Source organism: Agelaius phoeniceus, unplaced genomic scaffold (assembly GCF_051311805.1).
Source record: "Agelaius phoeniceus isolate bAgePho1 unplaced genomic scaffold, bAgePho1.hap1 Scaffold_113, whole genome shotgun sequence".
NCBI lineage: Eukaryota > Metazoa > Chordata > Aves > Passeriformes > Icteridae > Agelaius > Agelaius phoeniceus.
In genome coordinates this window covers 55,001-62,500 of record NW_027509877.1, presented here as the reverse complement: position 1 = coordinate 62,500, position 7,500 = coordinate 55,001, and positions in this window count along the sequence as shown.

Below are 7,500 nucleotides of genomic sequence, written 5' to 3'. Positions count from 1 at the left end.
TGTTGTCCCGGGCCTCCGGGGTAGACCAGTTGTCCCGGGCCCCTGGGGTAGACCTGTTGTCCCAGGCTCCTTGGGGTAGACCTGATGTCCCGGGCCACCGGGGTAGACCTGATGTCCGGGGCCTCCGGGGTAGACCTGATGTCCCGGGCCACCGGGGTAGACCTGATGTCCGGGGCCTCCGGGGTAGACCAGTTGTCCCGGGCCCCTGGGGTAGACCTGTTGTCCCAGGCTCCTTGGGGTAGACCTGATGTCCCGGGCCACCGGGGTAGACCTGATGTCCGGGGCCTCCGGGGTAGACCTGATGTCCGGGGCCTCCGGGGTAGACCTGTTGTCCCGGGCCCCTTGGGTAGACCTGTTGTCCCAGGCTTCGGGGTAGACCTGTTGTCCCAGGCCTTCAGGGTAGACCTGTTGTCCCGGGCCGCCGGGGTAGACCTGTTGTCCTAGGCTTCGGGGTAGACCTGTTGTCCCGGGCCGCCGGGGTAGACCTGTTGTCCCGGGCCGCCAGGGTAGACCTGATGTCCTAGGCTTCGGGGTAGACCTGATGGCCGAGGCCCCTAGGGTAGACCTGTTGTCCCGGGCCTCCGGGGTAGACCAGTTGTCCCGGGCCCCTGGGGTAGACCTGTTGTCCCAGGCTCCTTGGGGTAGACCTGATGTCCCGGGCCACCGGGGTAGACCTGATGTCCGGGGCCTCCGGGGTAGACCTGTTGTCCCGGGCCTCCGGGGTAGACCTGTTGTCCCGGGCCGCCGGGGTAGACCTGTTGTCCCAGGCCTTCAGGGTAGACCTGTTGTCCCGGGCCTCCGGGGTAGACCTGTTGTCCCGGGCCTTCAGGGTAGACCTGTTGTCCCGGGCCGCCGGGGTAGACCTGTTGTCCTAGGCTTCGGGGTAGACCTGTTGTCCCGGGCCGCCGGGGTAGACCTGTTGTCCCGGGCCGCCGGGGTAGACCTGATGGCCGAGGCCCCTAGGGTAGACCTGTTGTCCCGGGCCTCCGGGGTAGACCTGTTGTCCTAGGCTTCGGGGTAGACCTGTTGTCCTAGGCTTCGGGGTAGACCTGATGTCCTAGGCTTCGGGGTAGACCTGATGGCCGAGGCCCCTTGGGTAGACCTGTTGTCCCAGGCCCCTTGGGGTAGACCTGTTGTCCCGGGCCGCCGGGGTAGACCTGATGTCCTGCGCTTCCGGGGTAGACCTGATAGCCCAGGCCCCTTGGGGTAGACCTTTTGTCCCAGGCCCTGGGGGTAGACCTGTTGTCCCCGGGCGGGCCCTCGCCTACGGCAGCCCGGCCCCTTGGCTAGACCTGTTGTCCCAGGCCCCTAGGGTAGACCTGTTGTCCCAGGCTCTTGGCTAGACCTGTTGTCCCGGGCCGGCCTTGGCCTACGGCAGCCTAGCAAGCGGCAAAAGGATGCAGACAGCGCCGGGGAGGCTGATGGGGGAGGGCGGGGCGCCCCCAACCGCCCATGGCCGGCTGCGCTTGCCACAGAGCGGGCAGGGCCAGGGGCCGGGGCAGGGCCAGGGAGAGAGGGCACGCCAGAGCGTGAATGCCTATGGGCGGGCCGGCGGGCGGCTGCGCGCGCGCGGGTGGCAGGGGGCCGGGTGGAGGTGGCTGGGGAGGGGTTGGCGAGGGGGCGGGGATGGTTGGCCGCGCCTTCCTTTCACGCGCAGCGGTGTGGTAGCCTGCAGGCGTGGCCGTGCGTTAGGGTTAGGGTTAGGGTTAGTTGGGGGGGGGGGGGGGTTAGGGTTAGGGTTAGGGTTAGGGTTAGTGGGGGGGGGGTTAGGGTTAGGGTTAGGGTTAGGGTTAGGGTTAGGGTTAGTGGGGGGGGGGTTAGGGGGTTAGGGTTAGGGTTAGGGTTAGTGGGGGGGGGTTAGGGTTAGGGTTAGGGTTAGGGTTAGGGTTAGGGTTAGGGTTAGGGTTAGTGGGGGGCGGGGGGAGTTAGGGTTAGTGTTAGGGTTAGGGTTAGTCGGGGGCGGGGGGAGTTAGGGTTAGGGTTAGGGTTAGTTGGGGGGGGGGGTGCGTGTCACTGTTTCTGTCTCTGTGCGGACCAGGGCCGGTGGCTTCGTGCCGGCCCCGGGCGCCTCGGCACCGAGTCCCCACGGCCCCCTAGAGTCACGTCGAGGGCCCAAGACCTCTGCGGACCGTGAAACAACCCGCCCGAAAGCTACACACAGCGCCTGTGTGCTGGCGGCGGTGCCGGCGGCCGCCGTCGCCTCTACCGGCGGGCGGGGCGGGGCGGGGCGGGGAGGGGAGGGGCGCGGCGGGGCGAGCCGCATCGGGGCCAGGGGGGCCGGCCTGGGTAGGTTCCACCCCAGGAGGGCGTGGCGGGGCAGGGCGGGGGGTGGGTGGTGGGGGCGCTGTTTGGCCAGGTCAGCGTGTCAGCAGGCAGAGCACCGGCCTCGGCTTGCCCGTCGGCTCGGCTGGGGGCGCTTCCGATACGAAAGAAAAAGAAATCAAATGGGTCAATTTTTGGGTTGGTTTGCTTTCCCGGATAAGTTTCTCGTTCCAAGCAAATAGAAGAGCCATTCTTTCAGGAAAGGAGAAAAGAAAAAGGGGCGGGGCGGGGGGGGGCCCGGGGGGGTGGGGGACAACCCAAGAAAACCCAAATCCAAACCACAAGCCCCCCAACCCCCCCAAAAAAACCAACCTCAAAAATCAGTATCAGAGAAAGCCAAAGCAACTGGAAAAAACCCCCAAAAAACCCCCAAAACAGCCCCCCCCCCCCCCCCCAGAAAAACAAAACAAAACAAAATACCAAAGCAAACCCAAACCAAATCCCCCAAAGAACAACAACAAAAAAATGGAAAACATGTCATGGTCTTGAAAGGGGGGGGTGGGGTTGGGGTTCATTGTGTGGGACGGGGGATCGATCGAGCCATCTGGCTCCGGGGTGTTATGAGGCTGTGAGCTTCGCCCGGCTCCGGGGTCGCTGGGCACGGCGAGGTGCCCGGGCGGCGGGCGACAACAGGGGGACAGCAGGTCTACCATGGATCCGAGCCGGACCCGGCTAATCAGGTCTACCCCGGCGGCGGCTGGGGACATCAGGTCTACCCCGGCTCCGGCCGGGGACATCAGGTCTACCCCGGCTCCGGCCGGGGACATCAGGTCTACCCCGGCTCCGCCCGGGGACATCAGGTCTACCCCGGCTCCGGTCGGGGACATCAGGTCTACCCCGGCTCCGCCCGGGGACATCAGGTCTACCCCGGCTGCGGCCGGGGACATCAGGTCTACCCCGGCTGCGGCCGGGGACAACAGGTCTACCCCGGCTCCGGTCGGGGACATCAGGTCTACCCCGGCTCCGCCCGGGGACATCAGGTCTACCCCGGCTCCGCCCGGGGACATCAGGTCTACCCCGGCTGCGGCCGGGGACAACAGGTCTACCCCGGCTCCGGTCGGGGACATCAGGTCTACCCCGGCTCCGCCCGGGGACATCAGGTCTACCCCGGCTCCGCCCGGGGACATCAGGTCTACCCCGGCTGCGGCCGGGGACATCAGGTCTACCCCGGCTCCGCCCGGGGACAACAGGTCTACCTCCGCTGCGGCCGGGGACATCAGGTCTACCCCGGCTGCGGCCGGGGACATCAGGTCTACCCCGGCTCCGGTCGGGGACATCAGGTCTACCCCGGCTCCGCCCGGGGACATCAGGTCTACCCTGGCTGCGGCCGGGGACATCAGGTCTACCCCGGCTGCGGCCGGGGACATCAGGTCTACCCCGGCTCCGGTCGGGGACATCAGGTCTACCCCGGCTCCGGCCGGGGACATCAGGTCTACCCCGGCTGCGGCCGGGGACAACAGGTCTACCCCGGCTCCGGCCGGGGACATCAGGTCTACCCCGGCTGCGGCCGGGGACATCAGGTCTACCCCGGCTCCGGCCGGGGACATCAGGTCTACCCCGGCTCCGGTCGGGGACATCAGGTCTACCCCGGCTCCGGCCGGGGACAACAGGTCTACCCCGGCTCCGGCCGGGGACAACAGGTCTACCCCGGCTCCGGCCGGGGACATCAGGTCTACCCCGGCTCCGCCCGGGGACATCAGGTCTACCCCGGCTGCGGCCGGGGACATCAGGTCTACCCCGGCTCCGCCCGGGGACAACAGGTCTACCTCCGCTGCGGCCGGGGACATCAGGTCTACCCCGGCTGCGGCCGGGGACAACAGGTCTACCCCGGCTCCGCCCGTGGACATCAGGTCTACCCCGGCTCCGGTCGGGGACATCAGGTCTACCCCGGCTCCGCCCGGGGACATCAGGTCTACCCCGGCTCCGCCCGGGGACATCAGGTCTACCCCCGCTGCGGCCGGGGACATCAGGTCTACCCCGGCTCCGGCCGGGGACATCAGGTCTACCCCGGCTGCGGCCGGGGACAACAGGTCTACCCCGGCTCCGCCCGGGGACATCAGGTCTACCCCGGCTGCGGCCGGGGACAACAGGTCTACCCCGGCTCCGCCCGGGGACATCAGGTCTACCCCGGCTCCGCCCGGGGACATCAGGTCTACCCCGGCTGCGGCCGGGGACAACAGGTCTACCCCGGCTCCGGTCGGGGACATCAGGTCTACCCCGGCTCCGCCCGGGGACATCAGGTCTACCCCGGCTCCGCCCGGGGACATCAGGTCTACCCCGGCTGCGGCCGGGGACAACAGGTCTACCCCGGCTCCGGTCGGGGACATCAGGTCTACCCCGGCTCCGCCCGGGGACATCAGGTCTACCCCGGCTCCGCCCGGGGACATCAGGTCTACCCCGGCTGCGGCCGGGGACATCAGGTCTACCCCGGCTCCGCCCGGGGACAACAGGTCTACCTCCGCTGCGGCCGGGGACATCAGGTCTACCCCGGCTGCGGCCGGGGACATCAGGTCTACCCCGGCTCCGGTCGGGGACATCAGGTCTACCCCGGCTCCGCCCGGGGACATCAGGTCTACCCCGGCTGCGGCCGGGGACATCAGGTCTACCCCGGCTCCGGCCGGGGACATCAGGTCTACCCCGGCTCCGGTCGGGGACATCAGGTCTACCCCGGCTCCGGCCGGGGACATCAGGTCTACCCCGGCTGCGGCCGGGGACAACAGGTCTACCCCGGCTCCGGCCGGGGACATCAGGTCTACCCCGGCTGCGGCCGGGGACATCAGGTCTACCCCGGCTCCGGCCGGGGACATCAGGTCTACCCCGGCTCCGGTCGGGGACATCAGGTCTACCCCGGCTCCGGCCGGGGACAACAGGTCTACCCCGGCTCCGGCCGGGGACAACAGGTCTACCCCGGCTCCGGCCGGGGACATCAGGTCTACCCCGGCTCCGCCCGGGGACATCAGGTCTACCCCGGCTGCGGCCGGGGACATCAGGTCTACCCCGGCTCCGCCCGGGGACAACAGGTCTACCTCCGCTGCGGCCGGGGACATCAGGTCTACCCCGGCTGCGGCCGGGGACAACAGGTCTACCCCGGCTCCGCCCGTGGACATCAGGTCTACCCCGGCTCCGGCCGGGGACATCAGGTCTACCCCGGCTCCGCCCGGGGACATCAGGTCTACCCCGGCTCCGCCCGGGGACATCAGGTCTACCCCCGCTGCGGCCGGGGACATCAGGTCTACCCCGGCTCCGCCCGGGGACATCAGGTCTACCCCGGCTCCGCCCGGGGACATCAGGTCTACCCCGGCTGCGGCCGGGGACAACAGGTCTACCCCGGCTCCGGTCGGGGACATCAGGTCTACCCCGGCTCCGGCCGGGGACAACAGGTCTACCTCCGCTGTGGCCGGGGACATCAGGTCTACCCCGGCTCCGGCCGGGGACATCAGGTCTACCCCGGCTGCGGCCGGGGACATCAGGTCTACCCCGGCTCCGGCCGGGGACAACAGGTCTACCCCGGCTGCGGCCGGGGACATCACGTCTACCCCGGCTCCGGTCGGGGACATCAGGTCTACCCCGGCTCCGCCCGGGGACAACAGGTCTACCCCGGCTCCGCCCGGGGACAACAGGTCTACCCCGGCTCCGGTCGGGGACATCAGGTCTACCTCGCTCCGGGGTCCGCCGGGGGCCGGCCTTGCCCCCTGGTGGCGGGCGCCGGCCGGGGACATCAGGTCTACCTCGCTCCGGCGGGACTTAGTGCAATTTCGGCGCCGGCCGGGTAGACCTGTTGTCCCGGCCGTCTGCGGAAGTTCACCAAGGGGTCGCTGTTGTCGGCCGCCTCCGGCTGCGTCATGGTAGGAGGCGGCCTGCGTTGGCGCCCCTCCCCGGTCGAGCTGCATTGGTCCTCTTGGAGGCCTGGCCGGCTTTGGACTCGTCTGTCCGTCTTATGGGAGCGAGGTGACGGGCCGCATCCCCGCAGGTTGACCCCGTACCTGCGTCCGAGGCGGAGCGGAGCGGCCGCGCGTGCGGTCGCCAGGGCCAAGCGAGTGCCGCCTAGCCGGGACGAAGCGCGCGTGCCTTTGTGTCCCGGCTCCCGTCCTTCCCAGGGAAAAGTGGGTCCAGTTGGCGAGGCGAGAGAGAAGGGGCCGCGCGAAAGAGGCGGATCCGCGGAGGCGAGAGAGAAGGGCCGCGCAAGAGCGGATCCGGAGAAGGCCGAGAGAGAGAGCAAGAAGGGGGCGAAAGACGATCCGAGAAAGCTGCTCGCCGGCCCCGAGGCGGGGAGAGAGAGCCGAGAGAGCGAGAGCGAGCCCAGAGAGAGAGTTGCCGAGAGAGAGTGAGAGTTGAGCGAGAGAGAGAGAAAGAGAAGCCGCGAGCAGCGTGTCCCGCTCCGGCCCGGCTTCTGCCGGTCGATTGGCCACGGGGGGGGGCGGCCCCCCCCGGGCACCGGTGGCGGGCGAGGCGGCGGCGCCTCGTCCCTTTTCTGCCCGGCCTTAAGCCGGGGGCCCGCTCGGCGGGCGCGGTTTTGGGCCCGTCGGTCCGCCTCGGCGGTGGCGGCGGTGCTCGGCCCGCGTTGGAGAAGCCGTCCCCCTCCCTCGGCCTTAAGCCGGGGACCCGCCTTGTGGCGGGCAGAATTTTTGGGCCTAGTTCTTTTTTTTTTTTTTTTTTTGAACTTGCCGGGCCCGGCACCCGACGGAGAGCCCCCCCGGACTGGTCCTGGGCGAGGCGGCGGCGCCTCGCCTACCTCGGTCGTGGCCGGATCGACTGAGCCGCTTGTGCCGGGCGGGGCCGGCTTTGCCGCTTTGCCGGGTCGGTTGCTTTCGGTTGAGGCGGGCGGAGTGTGGGGGGCACCCGCCAGGCCTCCTCCGCGGGCCTTGTGTCTTTTTCTCTGGCGGCCCTAAGCCGCGGCACTGAGGAGCGTTGCGACGACAGCGCGAGGCGGGATGCCGGTGAGTCCGTGGTGGGGAGGCAGTTGAGGCCCGTCACTCGGCCCCCCCGCTGCGGGCCCCTGGCCCCGTGGCCCCCGTGGCTAGCACGGGGCGTTGCGAACGCGCCTCCGTGTGCCTTTTTCTTTTGTCGTGCCGTCCCCCGGCCTTTTTTGTTCCGGCAGGGCAAGCCGACCGCCGCGAGGCCGGGCGAAAGCCGCCGGTGGCCCGTGGCCGCGCCAGGTCGGTGGCACTTTTTCTCGCA